This window comes from Prionailurus viverrinus, chromosome F1 (genome assembly GCF_022837055.1).
Source record: "Prionailurus viverrinus isolate Anna chromosome F1, UM_Priviv_1.0, whole genome shotgun sequence".
In the NCBI taxonomy this organism is placed as follows: Eukaryota; Metazoa; Chordata; class Mammalia; order Carnivora; family Felidae; genus Prionailurus; species Prionailurus viverrinus.
In genome coordinates, this window is record NC_062577.1 from 32,523,323 (window position 1) to 32,542,824 (window position 19,502).

Here is a 19,502-nt window from a genome sequence, read left to right on the forward strand (position 1 = left end):
ACAGACACACAAAAAATAGTAAGAGCTAAATTTATCGAGTCTTTACCGTGTCCCAAGCCCTGTCCTAAGTGTTTCCTATTCATTAACTTGTTTAAACCTTAAGTGACTCTGTGGGATAATTGTCGTTTGACAGACGAGGAAACCGAGTCACGGAGACGTACAGTATCTTTCCTGAGATCGAGTCAGCCAGCTAATACCAGGTGGAGGCAGAAATCAAAACACATGTGCCTCCAGAGCTGGTGACTCTTCAGAGAAGACAGCCCCAGTGGGACCTGTGGGAGCCACCAGAGGCCAGAACAGGGAGGTCATTTGTTGACCAGTCAGACTCCTGGATCCGGTTTCTCCCTGTTGGAGCCGGCTGCCCCTGTTGCTTCAGGGAGGGGACTGCTGCCTTGTTGTATTACCCAAGTTTGCCAGGAGGATTAGCCTCTTCCTCATGTCAAAACAAGCCAAGCAGGAAAAAAACCAACAAACAACTCATGACTTTGAGCAGAAAGAGCCCTGCAGCTTCCCCAGCAGGAGGGGAGACCTCCACCGCAGAGGCCCCGAATGTTTCTGGTTACGTCCCCGTCATCGGCATATGCTCCTGAGAGGGACCCCGAGACCCCTCGTTTTGCAGCTTCGGGCCCTGAGGCCCGACCCGTTTGGCGGCCAGTGTCTGTAGCAGCCCGCCTTCTCTCCGCTGTCCCCCCATCATACCGTGGGGGCTGTGACAGTGTCGTGGACAGCTCACCAGCAGCACAGCCACCTGTGGTCTATGCTCGGCTCTGCCACGAGCTAGCTCTGGGCCCGCGGGCAGTTCTAGTTTCCCATCTGTAGGATGACAAGAGTGAATGTGAGCGGTGGTTTTCAAAAAAAAAAAAAATTTTTTTAATTGCAGTGGAACATTTTCTTCAAATAAAACGTTACTGATAAGGGCAGAATATGAAACCGTTAAAAGCAGAGGTATACGTTTTCAAGAAAGAAACAAGGGGAGAGAAACCTTAGGCCAGTCGGACTTCTTTACAAATTATCCCCCGAGCCTGCCCGGTTTTGCCCCCTTGCCTTTTCTCACGTCATTCCTCCCCCTCGGGTTGCCTTTGCTCCTTCCATTTTTATTGGGAAGTTTTGGATTTTTCACATTCCCTTTCAGCTTCTCCCTCCTTCGTGGAGCCTCTCTCTCTCTTCCAGGTGGGAAGCACCCACTCCCGGGGTGTCTCTTTGGGAAGTGGAGGGCGGGTGCTGGGCAGTGGGCCTCCTCGCACTGGGCTCTGTCCAGTACTGCGGTCACCACTGACGGCCCTGCCGGCCTCACCGCCCACACCAGCCTCCCTGCCGGGGACGCCCCATGTCGAGGGACGTTTGTCTCTCAGGGTGGTTTCGAGTAAGTTTTACCTGCTAAGCTTCAGTTCCCTCATCTATAAAATGGGACTGGTGATAGTTGCACTTACCTCATCGGGTTAGTGAAAGGGTTAAATGAGCCTGGAAAGTGCTTAAAATAGTGTCTGGCTCATGGTAAGTGCTCCGTGTCTGTTAATCCTAGATTACTGGCCACATCTGTGTTGTGTCGGTGGGCTTATTTGGCCCTATGACCACGAGCTCACCTTGAGCAGACTGTCGTAGGTATTCCTATAGTCTCAGTGCCTAGCCCACTGCCTGGTCCACGGTAGGCACTCAGCAGACGTGTGTTGAGAGAGCAGGGACCTCGGATTTGGGCCGAAAGGCGGGTAGGCAGATCTGAGGGCACCGTATGAGAGAATGTGGAAACTGATGTTGGAGGGGTGGATTGAAACCAGATGCTGGGGGGGCGCCTGGGTGGCTCAGTCGGTTGGGCGTCCGACTTCGGCTCAGGTCATGATGTCGTGGTTCGTGAGTTCGAGCCCCGCCTTGGGCTCTGTGCTGACAGCTCGGAGCCTGGAGCCTGCTTCGGATTCTGTGTCTCCCTCCCTCTCTCTCTCTCTCTCTCTCTGCCCCTTCCCGCTCATGCTGTGTCTCTCCCTCTCTCAAAAAAATAAACATTAAAAAAATTAAAAAAAAAATTCTTAAAAAAGAAACCAGATGCTAGGGGGCCGTGAACCGTTGAATGCCTCAGTGAGGCACTGGGGAGCCATGGAAGGAAGGCATCAGAGCAGAAGGACGCGATGGCTGAGAATTTCAGGGAGGATACTGGTAGAGGAATCTAGAGTCCGGATGGCAGAAGAGAGCCTGGTGCCAGCGGGGCCACCAGTTAGGAGGCGTTGGGGACACAGCTGGGAGTCACGAGCTGTGTGGGCAGGCAGCGTGCTCTCTGCTCTCCCTCCCTCCCTCCTCAGCACTGCGAGGAACCAGGCCAGCTGGTTGTGACCTTCCCCTGTCCAGCCCTGACTATTCCCAGCCCTGGTTCTTGACTACATACGTCCCACTCACTCTGACACACCTTTCCCAGGTTGCCAGGTTACCACAGCCCTGCGCTGCGTGAGTCCTTGTGCCGCAGCTCTGATGCCACTTCATTCTCCGCCCCCCTCCCCACCCCGCACTTTCCAGCCTCTCTATGTCTGTGTGTTTATTATTTTAATCTTAAAGTGAGAAACAGTGAGGTTGCTGGATGTAGGCCACGAGCTTCTATTTGCTCTTCTCACCAAGGACAGGCATGTTCCCAAGCCCTGGGAGCGGAGCCCCGGAGACCCCGGGGGAGGGAGGTGTGAGGCAGAATGTGGAGAGGAAGGCATGGGTGTGCTCAGGCTGGTCCGCCATCTTGTCTGTGGCCTGCACGTGTGGCCGCAGCCTTCGTGGGCTCCCTGTTGGTCAGGGAGCTGTTCTTCGGCATCACGTGGCGGGGCGCCCGGTCCCGGCCTCCCTGGCAGGAGAGCACAGGTCCCGGCCGTGGTGTCCCCGCATAGCAGTGGCAGCGGACGCACTCTGGCTGGCTGTCTTGGCCACGGCCGCGTGTGCGGCGTGCTGGCTGGATATGAATAAGGAAGCCGCTCGTTGCCAGCCTGTGTTAAGCACCTCCTGTATACAGAGTTTTGTGTCTGGTGTCCACGACACGGGCAGATAGAGAGTTCAGGACACTCTGTAGTCCCTGCCTGGGCGGTGGGGAGTAGTAAAAATAACTGCCATTTAATGAGTGCTTACTGTGTGTTGACCCGTGTGCTAAGTGCTTTGTATATATTATCTCATTTAATCCTCACGGTGACGGCGTGTCGCTGCTGTTATTAGCAGTCTTCTATGGATGAAGAAACTGAGGTTAGCTAACGGCCCTGGGTCGCACAGCCCCTGAAGGTGAGTCTTCCCGACTCCCAGGCCCCCACCGTTGTTCCTGATGCTCTGCCGCCTTTCATGCGTTAGGACGTGTTGTCCGTGCATTTGGAAGTCTTGGGTCGGTTTATTTCTCCGGCGCTCACTGGCTGGGCCGTCTTGGCCAACGAGCTCCCTTTGCTTTTCTCATTCACTCATTTGTAAAAAGGAAATCAATGTGTATACTTCACCAGGCTTTGGGGGGGGGGGTGGTTCGACAGGATGATTGGTTGTAAAACGACTTTGTAAACTAGGAGTTTTACCCATGTAACATCTCATTTAAATGAGTCAGTAGTAAAAACCTACTTAAAAAATACTTTTTTACCCAAAAGACATGTACCTTTGGGTTTGTTTGTTTAGAGAAATGTGGTTAGTCCCACCTTTATTTATTTATTTTTAATGTTTATGTATTTCTGAGAGAGAGACAGACCTAGCGTGAGCAGGGGACAGGCAGAGAGAGAGAGCGAGACACGGAGTTCAAAGCAGGCCCCAGGCTCTGAGCCGTCAGCACAGTGCCTGACTTGGGGCTTAAACTGACGGACCTTGAGATCATGGCCCGAGCCGATGTCGGACGCTTAACCGACTGAGCCGCCCAGGCGCCCCAGTCCCACCTTTAGATCAGGTGTTGTCGGTTGTGAAAATAAGAAGGAGTTCGTTAACGAAGCACAGGTATTCGGAGGAAGTCTCCTAAGAGGATGGGATGTCCCTCGCTGTCTAGCACGGCGAGGAAGAGGCCAGGCTTATAAGTCTTTGTTCCTGGCTGTATGTCCTTAAGTGCACCCCTCAGTTCCTGAGTCGTAAGTTCGCAACGCCGTCCTGAAGGCTGAGTGGGCTGTGAGGCCGGACCTACGGCAGGTGTTTGATGGATACTGAGGCCCACGTTCGTGAGGAGGAGAATGCCGCTTGGGTACATCAAAGGCGAGGGGCATCCGAGGCTGGGGACTTGGCCTTATTTGATGACTCTCAGAAGGGGGATGAAGGGAACCATCCATATCTGTGGGACTGAGGGCCGAGGCCACAAGGCAACCTTGATAGGAAGCCAAGCTCCTGTTAAGGGCTCTAAGCTGCATAGAAGCTCTGCTCCTATCCCTCATCTGGGGGCCAGTAGGGGTCAAGGCTGTGGGAGAGAGGATAGCCTTTCCCTGCAGTCCTGCAGGCCCCCAGGAGGAGGCCAGGTCTTAGAGGTCAGCTAGGCAGATACTGGCTCGGGTCAGAGCAGGTTACAAATCAGCAGGAGGAGGGATGCATTCCATGGGGTGACTTGGCCGAGAAGCACAGTTTACTCACAAAGAGGTTTTTTGTTTGTTTGTTTGTTTGTTTGTTTGTTTGTTTTTAACTTGTTACTTGGTTCTGTGTGTGAGGGAAAGGAGACGGGGAGCTAAAAGTTGGGGAGGGGAGTGGAAAGAGATGGAAATGTTGGGAGTGGTTTGTTGGGACACAGTGATCTATTCCTTATGCAAAGGTGATGTGTAATAACTTTGAGTGTAGCCTGATGGCAAGGAGCGGTCAGTTCGTAGCCTCTGGGCATTTTATGATCCGAGAGTGAGGGGTACACACTGGTACTTTGGATATTTAGAAGTAGGCCCCGCGGAAGTTGTACCGTGTTTCCTTACCTGTGGTCGGTTGTCCATTCAGCCAGCAGACAGTTGTACTGGAAATGGATGTGCCATCATCATGGCATAAAGGGCCACAAGACACAGTCCAGTCCACGAGAAGCTTCCTTGCAGTTAGGCTGTTTTATAACTGCTCCCAAATCATGTTAGCTCTGGAGGCTATTTTAGGAACTCCTTTGGTTATGAACCATATCTTGTATTTAATTTTGATTCTCTTTTTCCTCTTGTCCTGGATTCAGTAACAGCATCAACAAACACTGTGTGCGTTGTGTTGTCTTTAAGTGTTGCGAGTATTTAGGAGAATACGAGATAAGTTGGTGAGACCCGGCGTAGCCTCCCAAGGATGTTTGGCCCTCCCCAGGCGGACACTTCCGTGTCTCAGAGGACCCTGAGTTTCTGTCCGGCCCCTGTCAGTATCCACGAAACATCTGGGGCTGGCCAGCAAAGTAGAGGGCTCTGCTCCGTCTTCTTGCTTGGTGCACGTGTCTGATAACAGCAAGAAATTTGGCCCACCCCAGGAGGCGCCTGAAGGTGGCGAGGCTCCAGCTTTCCACGTGAAGGCTGTGGATGTCACTCCTTTGCTCCTTTCTCTCCTTCTGCCACCATCTCAGGCTAGGACAGTGTTCTGCTCTCCCTTCACCAAAGCCCGGTTGGTAGCCGTAGGGAGCTGTGAGTCTCTGGGCTTTGATTCTCTGGAGGAGGATGGCTTTGACAGTGGTCTTCCCACCTGTGGGACGAGCATGGCTGATTTCTGTCTCCCGCATTCTTAGCTTCACATGGGGTCACAGGGAGAACCATGGAGCAGACCCCCCTCCGGTTCAGGGTTGTGGTTGCACTGTTATCCTTAGTATCCTCCAGCCAGAGGGCGAGGTGGTTACTCGTGCTTGCTAAAGCACAAGTCGGATGGATGTCCCTCTGGCATTTGCTTGGGAACCCTTTCTAGAAACTGGAGTAGGATGGCTAAATTCATGTTCGACAAGTCTGGATCGGAGGGAGGAGAGAATATCAGAACCCTCAGAGGACCAGGGCACGCAGGGAAAGGCGGTGGACGAAGTGAACCTGTTTCCGGTGTGGCTCTCAGGGACTCAGGGTGGGCGTGTTGACAGGGAGGGCTACTCTGGCCCGATCAGCCAGTCAGCAAGTATTGATTGAATGCCCCTGGGAGTTTAGCTTTGAGGAGAATGAAAGAGAATTCTAAAGCTTGCCTGGGCCCCATCTTTGAAACATTCACGCTGCAGGGGAGGCCCTAGAGGAGCACCCATGATGACACACGACGGCGCATTATCAGTGTCTAAATTGCAAGATGCGTTGCACATGTTGTTGGCGTCTGGAGAAGAGAGAACAGTCACGGCGGCAGACGTGTGGCCTGCCTGGGAAGGAACGGGGAATAAAGGCAGATAGATTGCCGCACCTTGCGGAGACCACGGGCCTCAGGTTCTAGTCAGCAGTGTCTGGGCACCTTCTCCTTGTAGGAACTTGGCTGGGGAGAAGGGATCCATCCAGTGCGCACTCAGGGAAGGAGGCCAGGTAAGCTTAGGATCAGAGAGCAGGGTTTGGTTCCCAGCGAAGGGAAGCGGAGCAGATGAGCAGATGTGTGAAAAGCGCCGGGCTTGGTGTTTTTCAGATAGAAAGAACTCGGCACAGGCTTACGCATAGATCCCTAAGACCGTGGTGAAGAAGAGTCCCGAAGAAGACACCAAAGGGAGGTTTGAAAATGGGTGCACGGGGCTGGGGAGGGAATGGAGACACAGGGCAGCGCGCTGGTGGACTGGGACCCAGAGGGGGAGTGGAGAGTCCTGGGGAAGGAAGCAAGTCCAGAGGAAGGCTGCTGGCCTGTGAAGGACGGTTAAAAATTGGCCATATCGATTCCAGAGAGGGAGAGACGTCGGTGGAGGGTGTTTGCTGGGCACAGCTTTGCGTATTTAAAGGACTGTCACGCGATGTGGGTGTCAGGCTTCCTCTGTGGAGCTCCAGAGGGCAGCTCCGGGGCCAGTGGGCAACAGTGACAGAGAGGCAGATGTCGACGCGTGGGACTGAATTACGGCTTCCACCGATTGAGCTGTAAAGGATGTGACGGGGGGCAGATGGGTGACCCTGTGAGGTAGTGAGCCCTTTCAGCCAGCCGACAGTGTTTACAGGTAAGCTGAGCGGCCGCCACGCAGGGACGCTAATAATAAAAACAACAGCTACCGCTCACTGAACGCTTGTGTGCCAGGCGTATTACCGTGTGCTTTCCTTGTAGGGACTCGTTTACTCCTCACGGCCACCCTTTTTAGCCCCTCTCTACAGGTGAGAAAAATTAGGTAGGGAGACAGTCCCCCACCCAAAGTCCCCCACCTTGGCCTCAAACCCAAGGCTGATCATCTTACCCAGATGACCTCTAGGGTACCTTACCTCCCCAGGACTCTAAAGGCTTTATGTGGAAGGTCATCCCAGGCCATTTGGATGGGGCTGAGTGACTCTGTTGGGTTTGAGGCAGGAATGGTGGTTGCTGCTCTCGGCGTGACTTCACTAGGGGTGCTTTTGCCTGACCTTGAGGTCAGTGGGTGGGGCTCTGGCAGCAGGGGTGTTCCATTGGCAGTGAGGCTCTTGTCCAGGATCCTCCGGCCCTCTAGTGACTCTGGGTTCTCAGATGCACCAGTGGCGTTTTTTTCTCGTCAGCCTTCCCGGAAGCTTCCTGGTGGTGCCCTCAGCTCACTGGCCTGCGGGCTCCCCGCCCCACTGCCAGCTTTGTCTGTCCAGAAGGCCCGAGTGACGCACAAGGTGCTGTGGCCTGGAGGGGTGGCAAGACTTGAGCCTCCTCATTTGGGGGGGGCATCCAGGATGGGACTAAGCAGCCAGGTGTCCTCCTGGTGCCCTGCTTTTCCAGACAGAGTTGGAAAGCCACAGCTGGCCAAGGTAGGGCTCCATAAAATGTGCCCAGCACGGTGCCTTGACACGCAGTAGGCCTCACGCACACCTTCTGGGATAAATAAATGATCCATTCTTACTGTTGGATGAGCCTTCTTTTTTTTAAGCATTCATCTGGCCCCTGAAGGTTTTGAAGTTTTCAGAGGGGGAGTTGATGAGGCAAGGTGCTCCCATCACCCCAGATTACATGGCATTGGGGGAAACTTCCAAATGTAATCTTTTGCTTTGATCTATCTATCTATCTATTTATTTGTTTATTTAGTGCAAGGGGAGGGGCAGAGAGAGAGAGAGAGAGGGAGAGAGAGAGAGAGAGAGAGAGAATCCCAGGCTCCGTGCTGTCAGTGCAGAGCCTCATGCGGGGCTCGAACCCACAGACGGTGAGATCGTGACCTGAGCCGAAGTCGGAGTCCCCCAGGTGCCCCAATCTTTTTTTTTTTTTTTTTTTTAAGGCAGAGCTTAATTGCCTCTCTGCTTTTCGGGAAAGAACATTGACCTCAGAGGCCTGTGCCAGATCCTAACCTGAGAGTAACTGCTGCCGGCCCGTCCCAGAGGCCTTCAGAAAACAGAACCCTCTAGAAGAGTGTGGCTCCAGCGCTCTCCCTCCATTGTTAAGACAATCACAGGGCTCTCTCTCACCCTCAACGATTCTGGTCAACAAGCCCTCCCTGCTCCTGAGCTTTCTGTACGCAGGGGATGTATCCATTCACACCATCAAAGATGTTTAGAACCTTAACTTCTGGTCGGATTTCATATTATGGAAAACACTATCCTGCAATTGAAAGCAGTGTTAATAAAAATGCGTCCCAGATATTTGCCCCCAAATACGACATCGACTGTTAGGTTGTAGACAGCCCCTGCCCCTCTCTCACCCGGCTCAGCCCCAGAGGCCTTGCCCCTGCTCCAGCTCCTGGCAGGGCCGGCATTTTGCTGAAAGCCCAGACTTGCTCGCTGGCGTGCATCACGGCCCCCGTGTCTTTCCTTTTCCTTCTTAGGCTGTGGGTATGGGCATGGGCATGCCCCCGTGTGGGGGAGAAGGCAGTCTGGAAATTAAAGCTCAAGTCAGAGCTGTTTGGGGAACCCCCTGTCCTACTGGTGTTTGTGACTCCTGCTGTCTAGATCTGACTCAGCTAAGCAAGCGGTAGTTTGTTCTGGAGCAGGAAAGAAACTTGATTTTTGAGTGACATGGTGCTAAGCTTGTATCTTCACGCAAAGGTCAGTACAGCTCCATGAGTCAGGTTCTGCGCACCCTAGAGACATCTCCTCTTGCCCGGAGCTTCCCTCCCGGATCAAGACAAAGAACCCCGAGAGCAACAGTAACATCTAAGGGTCCCAGCCTGTGCCTGGAGGGCACATGGACAAGACCTCCTACCATCCCCACCCGGCCATGTCTGGCCCGTGGCACGGACCGCAGGTTCCAACCGTGCAGGGATGGGGTAGGGCTCCCTTCAGCCCAACTCACGTGGCCCAGCCACACTCCATTTCTCTGGAAATTATTTCCATCCGTTGACAGGGCCAGGATTTTGAGAGCAGCCAGCCAAGAGGCGCGTTGGGTTACTCCCTGAGTCGCAAACAGACTTTGTCCCCCTGTGTGTCAGGCAGCGCTGGAAGCCCCTGGGGCAGGGGTTTCCAGGGGCTTTGGCTAGTGGAGTGAGTGTGTTCACTCAGCCTCAGGGCATCGTCAACATAGTAGGTGCCGGGCCCCTTTGTCAGCCTCTGTTTTGTGTGAAGCTGAGTCCTCTGTAGCAGGAGCTCAGAGTTAATGGTTAGTGGCCGAGGACAAGATAGACGTTTTAGCCTTGCTCACTTTCCCAGGAGGTGACGGGAGCCGGCTTGGGTAGGACACTTCGGAGCCTGGACTTTTGGCCCAAGAAGCAGACTGACTGAATCTTCCCAGGAGAAAGCATCTTCTTACCAACAGGGCATACTGGTCACGATGTCTGCCGTCCCAGGCCCGGCCATCCCCGGGCCCCCAGACAGACACGCCCTGTCACTCTGTTTCCCTTGAGGGAGACATTCCATGAGGGAGTCTCTTTTGGTGCTGGGGCTCACTTCCTTTTGTGACGTGAATTCAGGACTTGCCTTGGCCTTCACTCACCTTCCTTCACGCCTGCAGCCCTAGGAGTCCCGGGCTCTGCCAGGCCGCTTACTGTCTGCTGCCTGGCTCGTGCTCCCCGTCGGTGGTGGCGTTCTGGGTCTGCGTCTGCATCTCACCTCTGCCAGGACCTACCCTCCGGCACAGGCTGTCCCCAGCCCTCGTCTTGGATTTTCACTTGGCACGTGGTACTGCATGTGTCCTTGGGGTGTTTGTCATCCCTGCTGGGCCTTGTTTCACTTCAGCTCAGCAACCTGGATGGAAGTACCATGGTCCCTTGGGTTGGGAATTTGATAGGAAGAGCTCCTCGGTGGCTCTGGGGGGAGTTGTTCCAGGAGATGGACAAGATGCAGTCTTAAGGCTGACCGCATCATGGTCGTTACCGTGGATTGAAGCTGTTGACAGCACTCTTCCTTCAGGAACCTTCTCCCCATCAGACTTCTAATGCATGAGTACCATTTCTCACGACCCCCAGCACGTATTCAGACTTTTGTTAATTGTACGTATGTAAATATATATGTGTATACATATATATTTATGTATATGTGTGTATATATATATATGTATATATATTTGTAGATTCTGTGTTTTTGTTTCTTCTTACAGAACCCTGAGATTAGCAGTTATCTTACTAGGTACTTAACTGTTACAGCAACTTCGTTTTTACTTGGCATCTCTGACCTTTCTTCTTCCTCTGCCTTGGACCTATCACCTGAACACACACTTGATTTTGTCTACTACTTTGTCTTGATAATATGAAGCTAGGCTGGCTGTGCCTGCTTAGTGCTGGGACGGAAGACCAAGAAGGCCAGGGACTATAGGTTTTACAGGGTACAAACTTTCTTCCCATGCCCGATATGGCACCACACCCCAGATTGTCATTGTCTGTCGTCACTGTTATCATCGTCACGATAGCTGGCATCGGTTGAGCTCTTACTTTTGCATTTTTTCCCAAAATTTTAAAAATCGCCATTGACATATAGTTGACACACAATGTCCATCTTAGTTTCAGGCGTACAACACAGTGATTCGACAACTCTATATACGTGACTCGGTGTTGACCCCGATAAGTATAGGCACCATCTGTCATCATATGTTACTACAGTATTACTGACTGTATTCCCTATGCTTTACTTTTCATCTCCGTGACTTACTTATTTCATAACTGGAAATTTGTACCTCCTAATCCCCTTTATCTATTTCACTTATCTTCCCACTCACCTCCCCTCCCCTGTAGCAGCCCCCAGTTTTTTCTCCGTATTTGTGGGTCTGTTTTTTTTGCTTGTTTATTTTGTTTTGTAGATTCCGCATGTAAGTGAAATCATACGGTGTTTGTCCTTCTTGATTTGTTTCACTTAATGCCCTCCAGGTCTACTCGTGTTGTCACAAGTGGCAAGATCTCTCTCATTCTTTCTTATGACTAATACTCGTGTGTGTGTATGTGTGTGTGTATATATGTACACACGTATATAAGCCGGTATGTATATACATGTGAATGTGCACACGTATATACACGAATATATGTGCACATACATAAATATGTATACCACATCTCCTGTATCTATTCATCTGTTGATAGACACTTTTATATCTTGACTATTGTAAATAATGCTGTAATAAACCTAGGGGTGCACATATCTTTTTTTGAATTAGTGTTTTCATTTTCTTTGGGTAAATACTGAGTAGTGGAATTACTGCAATATGTGGTGTTTTTATTTTCAATTTTTTGAGGAATCTCCATACGGTTTTCCACAGTGGTTGCACCAATTTAGATTCCCACCAGTGGTGCTTAAGTGTTCCCTTTTTCCGCATCGTCACCAACACTTGTTATTTCTTATCGTTTTGACACCAGCCATTCTGACTTGTGCGAGGTAATATCTCATTGTGGTCTTGCGTTGCATTTCCCTGAGGGTTAGTGACATTGAGCATCTTTTCATGTGTCTGTTGGGCATCTGGATGTCTTTGGAAAAATATCTATTCAGGTCCTCTGCCCATTTTTTAATTGGATTGTTTCGGGGGCTTTTTGGTGTTGAGTTATGTAAGTTCTTTATATGTGTATATATATATATATATATATATATATATGTAAAATTTTGGATATTAACTCCTTTTTGGTTGTATCATTTGCAAATATCTTCTCCCATTCAGTAGGTCGCATTTTTATTTTGTTGATGGTGTTTCCTTTGCTGTGCAAAAGCTTTTCATTTTAGTGTAATCCCAATAGTTTATTTTTGCTTTTGTTTTCCTTGCCTGAGGAGACGTATCCATAAATACGTTGCTGAGGCTGAGAGATTACTTCCTATGTTTTCTTTTAGGAGTTTTATGACTTCAGGTCTAACATTTAGGTCTTTAATCCATTTTGAGTTTATTTTTGTGTGTGGAGTAAATGGTAGTCCAATGTTATTCTTCTTACATGTAACCATCCAGTTTTCCAAGCACCATTTATTGATTAAAAGATTGTCTTTTCCCCATTGTATCTTTTTGTTTCCTTTATCATAGTTTAATTGATCATATATGCATGGCTTTATTTCTGGGCTCTCTGTCCTGTTGCATTTATCCATGTGTGTTTTTGTACTAGTACCATACTGTAGTTTGGATTACTATAGCTTTGTGTAGCCTAGCTTGAAATCTGGGCTTGTGATGTCTACAGCCGTGTTCTTCTTTCTCAAGATGGCTTTGACTATTCCAGGTCTTTTGTGGTTCCATGGAAATTTTAGGGTTATTTGTTCTAGTTCTGTGAAAAATGTTATTGGTATTTTGCTAAGGATTGCATTGAATTTGTAGATTGCTTTGGGTATTATGGACATTTGAACAGTATTGGTTCTTCTAATCCATGAGCATGGTATATCTATTTGCTCATGTCATCTTTAATTTCTCTCATCAATGTCTTATAGTTTTCAGAGTATATATAGGTCTTTCACCTCCTTGGTTGAATTTATTTCTAGGTAGTTTATTCTTTTTGGTGCAATTGTAAATTTGATTGTTTTCTTGATTTCTCTTTCTACTGCTTCATTATTAGTGTACAGAAACACAACAGATTTCTGTGCGTTAATTTTGTATTCTGTAACTTTGCTGAATTCATTTATCAGTTCTAAGTTTTTCTGGTGGCGTCTTCGAGGTTTTCTATATGAGTATTTAGTTGTTGGGCATTGTGCAGAATGCTTCTGTATCTCTTAATAGCCTTACCAAAAAAGCCCCTAGGAAGTATGGATGAAGCTGAAACTAGAAACTTAGAAAGGAGAAATAAGTTGTTTGAGTTTATATAACACATAAAGAGGCTGTACTAGAATTTAGATGCAAATATGTCTCATTTTTTAATCTGAGTTTTTAATCACTATGTGTGCTATATTTGTTTAGTACTGTGTACTCACTAAGTGTTCATTGGATGGCAAGCTTGCTCCAGCAGCTGGGTCTCCATTAGATCGCTAACCATGATGAAGACAGCGCCCAACCTCTTTTTTGAATACTTACAGTGTTAGGCTGTGTACCTCAGTTAACCTATTTAATATGCACAGCTCAATGAGGAAGATATTTCCCCATTTTGCACATTAAGAAACTGAGACTCAAGAAGACAGAGTTAACTTGCTCAAGATCACACGGCTAAGTAGTATGTAGTCAGGATTTGGATGCACGTTATCTCTCACACGCAGTATGGAGTCTGTTCTCTTGATCACTGTGTTACCGTCTACAAAAACGAGACTCAATTTTGCCACTATCTCTTTCTTCCCCCTTAGCTTTCTTTGTCTGGTACTGCTCCTTTTCTTTCTGAGAGGTCCAGGCTGGGGTCCTCTTCTCACAGTATGTGAGTCCACATTGAACTTACTTTGCAAAACTGGCTCTTTGGTTTATATTTTCTTGAACTTGTTGGCAGATTCTCATGTTAAAATCACCCGATTTAAGATTAGTGCTCCATTATACAATAATAGACCTATTTGTCTGTCTTATTTCTGACCGAAGGAATGGAACAGAGAAACAGACCCAGAAGCAGGCCCATATGTATCTGGACACCTGATTTATGACAGAGGAGTGGGGAGATTTATGTTGAGCAGTGGGGAACGGACAGTCGTTTTAATAAATAGTACTGGGACAGTTGGATATCCACAAGGAATTAAATGAATCTTGACCACTGCCTCACAGCATGCACAAAAATAAATTCCCGAGAGTCCATCTAAATGTGCGAGTAGACAAAATAAAACTTCATCTACGAGACAACATAGAATATCTCCATAACCTTGAGGGAGCCATACATTTTTTAAGGAGACACCCAAAGCACTAGCTCTAAAGGGAAAGATTGATAAGTTGGATGACATTAAGATGAGAAACTTCTGATCAATCATCCAAAGACCTCACTAAGAAAAGACAAGCTGAGTGGAGAAGACACATGGAGTACCTATAACTGGCCGGTGGATTTGTACCTAGAATATGTAGAGACTCTAAGAAATCCAAGGAAATGAATCCCTTCCCCTAAATGAGCAAAAGAACGTCCCATACATATAAGATTGTGAGCTGTGTGGTTTTCCTCTCCCAGTTCCAGGTTTTAACCAGTTTGTCCCAGATCATTGGCACAGCCTGGTGGCTGGCCTTGGGAACGATTTAATGCCGTGGCTCTTTCTGACATTTCCTTTGTGTGTGGACTGTGGGCCCTTCCCTTCACATGTTCTCACGCACTCAGCTGTTCATCCTGCCACGAGTGCCTCCTTTCTCATGAATGTGTAATACATGTGTCTCTTCCTCTTTTCCTTTGGGTTGTTAACTTTTGATCAGCTATTTTAAGAGTGTTTCTCTCCGGCTTCTTCCTCCCCTCCCCCCCACCACCTCTTTTTTCATTTCCCTTTTTGTACCTACTTGTTTAGCCTAAAAACTTGCGGTTGTAAAAGTTTTCCTGAAATGTCTGAGTGTGTTTGGGGGACTAGGCTTGTTCCATGGGCTCCAGAGGCAGAGTGAAGATGGGAGGCGAGTAGTTAGTTACCTAGAGAGAGATTTCCTCTCAACCAAATTCAGTTGTCAGAATCCTCCAAAGGTGGGATGGGAGTTATTGAACCAAGGTGAGGCTAGACAATGGCTTGGCCATAGTGTTGTTCATGGAGCGCCCTGTGCCTTGGGTGGGCAGCTGGATCATCCCTTCCAATTTTACCAACAAAGCCCTGAACAGACTCTTTGAGCATGTCCAGAGTAGCAGCTCCTCTAACTGTGAGAGAGGGCCAGTACGTTGGAATATATATGTGTATATGTCCTGTGTCTTCCCCTAGGACTTTTGTCTTTCTGGTGAGTCAGGATGAGACACCATTAACTGGCCCTTGAGTGGTATCGTGTATATTTAAAAATAATTCCAAAGCACCCCTCCATTCACAGCCCTCCACATAGGGCTGGTTGACCACCATTGACCTGAAGGCCGAGATTGCCCTCGCTGCCCTCTCTTCCATCCTTTTCTTCCGGTAGCAGTAGCTGTGAGGTAACGCTGTTCCCTTCCGTTATGTTTTTCGTTTCTTTAGTTTATTGAAGTCCTCCCCTGGCATTGCTTGCTCCCATTTTTTTTTTTTTTTCATAACAAACGTATCGTATTTTGGATACATTACCACAAAGAAAACAACTTAGAGGCTCTGCAGGTATGTTTTGACTTTTAAAGGCTTTTGACAGTGTTTAAAAGTTGAAAGTTTAATATAATAAATCTGGATTTCCACCTTCTCCTGGAAAACTAGATGATGTGGGCTCTTGGTGGCCTCTGTTCCCAGATGGTCCCAACCAGGTGGGGCTGGGGAGGGCTGCCCGTGAGGAGTAGCGTGTTCCTTCCACTTGGTACATTCCTTCCCAACCCACGTCACTCCTTTGTTACCTGCCTAGACCCCAAAGGCATTTGAGTTTGTGGCTTTCTGAAGTGGGTAAAGTGGGTGAGCCTAGGAACCCAACTAGTGAGCTTAATATGATTTCAGTGGGAAAATTGATTCTAGCTTTTCAAGAGCAGATTTTCGAAATATCAAAAATACCAGTTTGGGAATGCTAATACAGGTTCTGTAACTAGCATGCATAGGTCTTAAGGTCTTCTATGCTGTGTGTTGGCTTAGCACCTAGAACGTACTTAATAAATGATTTACCTCTTGGGTCACTGGGTGCCTGTTGTCTGCCCCCTCCCAGGTAGTGAATAGAAACACTGTCTCACTGTGGCCCACCTGTAGGTTCTGCCTGGGACTGAGACCATTGTCATTTTATCTAGAGCACTTTCTCTAGCCCTAGATATTTGTGTGGAGTTTGGGATTGGTCTCCTGCACAGGTACCCTGTCTTGAGAAAAATGGTTTCTTTCCCGATTAAAGATCCAGGGGCCCCTGGGTGGCTCAGTCGGTTAAGCGTCTGACTTCGGCTCAGGTTATGATCTCGCAGTCCATCAGTTCGAGCCCTGCATCAGGCTCTGTGCTGACAGCTCAGAGCCTGGAGCCTGCTTCAGATTCAGTGTTTCCCTCTTTCTCTGCCCCTCCCCTGCTCATGCTCTGTCTCTCTCTCAAAAGTAAATAACATATTTAAAACAATTTTTTTAAAGATCCTGTCCTCATAGGGACACCTGGGTGGCTCAGTTGGTTAAATGTCCAACTCTTGATTTCAACTCAGGTCATGATCTCATGGTTCATGAGTTCGGGCCCTGTGTCGGGCTCTGTGCTGACGGTGTGGAGTCTGCTTAGGATTCTTTCCCTCTCTCGCCGTCTCGCTCTCAAAATAAACAAACTGAAAAAAAAAAAAAAAAGATCCAGTCCCCGTAGAGTAGGCCAAAATGAGGAAATGAGGAGACGGAGAAGCCTGCACTAAGCCTGCTCTCCTGGCTGATGCCCACCAAACTGGAGTTTGTGGCAATTACAGAGCGATTGCATTCCAAAGCATGGACGAGTCCTGGGTAAAAGTTCAGCTTATTCCCTGCAAAGAAAATACTTCATCTTTGGCATTTCATAGTTTTGACCCAGATCAGTCAGAGGCCACGGAGAGCTTGCAACGTCTATAAAGCGTGCACAGCTTCCGAGGCCTGTAGCCGCAGAGAAGCCGAAGGGAGCCGGGGGCCTGCTGAGCTCGAGTTGAAGCCCTGCCTTTTCAAGTTTGCCGTGGCCCAGCCTTCCCGGGCCTCACAGGGTGGACGGAAGGAACCAGCACCTTCCCTCTGCTCCGAAGTTATCTTTACCCCCTGAAATCAAACACCACACGCAGCACCCTGTAAAACTGCTTCCTTGTAGGACTCGAGCGTGCTTGCTAAGTAAACATCCTCCCATGTTTTTAGAACTGAATTCGTTTCTGCTTCCTGGTCATCCCATTCGGGTTTTTCTGTCGTAGGCACCACGCAGAATCAGGTTAATAGAAGGAAGATCTAGCATGGGGCAGAGGCACCTAAAACGACTGTTTCAGTCCCAGTAAAACTGTGAGAAGAGTAACACGGTCGTGGGAAGAAAAAGCAAAGACTTAGAAGAAAAGCAAAGTGAAACAAAGCCTCCCCGAACTTAGTACTGTCCCAGTGCCGTTCGAGTCAAGAGTTGGGCCCTGCTGAGTCCCTGAAATGGGGACCTTTCTCTGCATGGACTCAAGCTCAGGTGTGCCGTGGTTGGAGAGTACGGTTGGCCCTCCTCAGTAAATTCCCCGGCTGTGTATGGCCCTCCTCTGACCCTGACTTGCTCCTTGCTCTGTCTCTCATGACTTATTTGCCTCTCCTCTCTCACTTCCGCCCACCCGTGACATCTCCATCGCCATGGCAGTGAGCAGCCACGTCATTCACCAAGTTCATGGGGTGATGGGCCAACTCTTCGGAGCCCTACTTCCCTCTGGTTCTCCCTCCTGAAGCAGGAGGCTCCCTGGCAGAGCTCAGAGCCCTTTGTTTATTTGATCCTGGGCTCTTGGATAAATCAGGAATGTCCTGACATGAACTTAGGCATGTTTTTCTTCCATGGAAAAGGAAACTACAGCAAATGGTATTTAAGTAGGCAGAGGACCATTCCGAGGGACTTGCTTTAGTGCCATCAAGGCCACATTCCTTTGGTCATCAGACCAGTAGGTGACTTCTTTATTGGCATGCACTACCCTGGAGCCCAGAAGGTGTGAATTTGAAGCACTTTCCCCCCTGCTGGGAGCCTGGCACAGATGCTCTGGGCTTCTTTTAAGCCCGTGGAGTGCCATGGTTGTCTTCCAAGTGGTCTTCTTTCTGCTGGGTGAAACCTTGGCCCCAAGTTGCCCGAAGAAGGCTGCTTGGGAAGCAGGGTGCAGGACAAGGTGGCCGCCTGGTCTTCCGTCCTCAAGTCCTCTTCCCAGAAGTCGCAAGGTTCTTGATGTGATACACCTTATGAGTCAGCTAGCTACCCGAGGACCTTGAGTATATTTCTCACTTCTGGTCAGGTCTAGGCCCATAGAGCACAACTGGTCGTGGGAAACCTCTGTGGGTCTGCATGCTTTCCACGTGGCGGTGTGGGAACCCAGCCTCCCTGGGTCTGTCTGGGTAGACAGGGTCTAGGGAGTTGGCTTCTAAGCTGTGCTGGATACATTTCTGGGTCTGGGGTCGGGAAAATGTTGGGAGCTATGTGCTTGGCTGCAGTGGAGACCTATCGGGATCCAAAAACAACCCCAGCCGGCCTTCAGAGTGTTGGTGGGGAAGCCCCAGCCCCGTGAGGGTTTCCAGGTGTGGGCAGGCCTCCCACCACCATCACGGGGCAGCCGGGGGTGAGCCGGCACGTGCTCGTGCCCCTGGGCTGCCCACCCGGAGCGAAGAACCCGGCCGTTGGCCACTCTAGGTCCAGGCTTGGCCGCTGCTCTGTTTTGCTGCTTTCCATGTTGTCAGAGGATCTTCTTGGGAACAAATGACTCAGCAACCTGAATCTCTGGGACTGAGTGGCCTAAGTGCCTTTTGAGAAGTGATTGGACATTTCCACCGAGGCCCGAAAATTCTGAGCCTGGAAAGAATGGAGATCCAGCCTGGTGTTACCCTGGACTCTTCGGGCTGCAGTTCAGTTAGGTTTCTCCCCCAGTCCTGCCCTGATAGAAGGATAGCATCCGTGGGGTAAGCGGGCAATGTTTTAATTACACTTTGTGTCGTTAGGAAATTCCAGGGAGAAAAAGGTCCTGGTTTGTGGCCAGAAAAGTAGAAAACAACAAAAGTCAGCTACAGGTCATTGTTCTGGACGTGTCTGTGGCACAAAGAGTTAATAGGACAGTGGTGTCAGGGTGAAGACCATTTTATTCTCCTGTGTGGGAGAAGTTCACAGGATTCAAGAAGAGATGAGGCAACGTTTAGCATGGGACGGCCCTGTCTGGGTTCCGGGTGCTGTCACTCAAAGAGTTAAGCTAGTCTGGTGGCTGGGAAGCCGGCAGGGAAGGCGTGAGCCTGCAGGGACCAGGCCCTCTATGCCCCAGAGCAGTGAGGTGTGAGGGGTAAAAAAAAAAAAAAAAAAAAAAAAAAAAAAAAAAAAAAGGGCTCAAAAGTGTGGCCAGGGAGCAGAGTGTAGGCCCAACTTTTTTTTTTTTTTTTTTTGCCTTGTTTGACCAGCCTTGGCATTGCCCTCCGGCTCTCCAGGGGAAGAGCTGCAGTTCTGCTCTTGCAACACAAGGAGCAGACTGGAGAATTTAGATCTGCGTCACAGAGCTCAGAGAGAGAGAGAGGGGAGAGAGAGAGAGA